The following is a 996-nucleotide window of genomic DNA, read 5'->3' on the forward strand; positions in this document are numbered from 1 at the left end:
GTGGGCGGAGTAGGGAAGGGGCGTCGCCTCGGTCGCCCCCGCCCTCCCCGCGGTCATTGGGCGGCCGCCGCGGGGTCCGCGCCACCTTCTCCCCGGCGCACCAGTCCGCCCCCACTGCGCTCCTCCGGGGGCTGGTCCGGCCCCGGCCGCTGACGTCACCGACAAGTTTGCTGCCCTCGGAGCTCCACGTGTGGCGGCGGCGACTGCCCGGGAGGCGGCGGGGAGGCGGGGAGCGCAGTGGCCGCGGCTGCAGACGGGTCCCGCGCAGCCCGGTTCAGCCGCGCCGCTCCCAGGTGGGACCAAGAGCCGCCGGAGCGGCCGGGCGCGCACGGAGAGGGGCGGACGACTGGGCGCGGCCCCTCTGGCTCCTGCTCCGGCAGAGGGACTCGGGGGACCTCGCCCCAGGGCCGGGAGCGCGCACCCAGGCGGGCCGGGGACCGAGCAAGCGGCGGCTTGGAGGCGCTGTCCCCGCCGCGGTCTGGAGCGCGCGGAGCCCAGCGGCCCGGGAGCCGCGCGTACGCTCTCCGGGACCGAGCGAGGGATGCACGATCACTGAGCTGGGACGCGCGCTGAGAGGCTGCTCCTGCCGGGGGCTGAGACGCACTCCTTCGCCACTCGCCGCCGAGATCCCCGTTCCGGCAACTCTCGGGGACCTGGGGCGCCGAGCGCGGCCCCGGGCTGAGGACTTGGGCGAATCTAAGACGATGGTTTCTTAAGCACGGCATCACGTCCCCCTTCCGCCCCCTCGACCGACCGGAGGCTGGGATCCCGCGCGCGGCTCTGGGGCCTCCATCTCCCGGAGGAGTCCCAGCTGCTGCCGCCTGGGCAGCTCGCACGGCCGCGGGGGCGCAGGGCGATGTGGCCTCGGTCCAGCGCGCAGGAGCCCCCGGAGGATGTCCCGGCACTTGGCGGAGTCCCGGCCTAGCATGGCCCGCGCGCTGCCCGACGTTGCCTCCGGCTAGGATGGCCCCCCCAGGCCCGGCCGGCGCCCACCCC

This window comes from Bison bison, unplaced genomic scaffold (genome assembly GCF_000754665.1).
Source record: "Bison bison bison isolate TAMUID 2011002044 unplaced genomic scaffold, Bison_UMD1.0 scf7180017864180, whole genome shotgun sequence".
Lineage (NCBI taxonomy): Eukaryota > Metazoa > Chordata > Mammalia > Artiodactyla > Bovidae > Bison > Bison bison.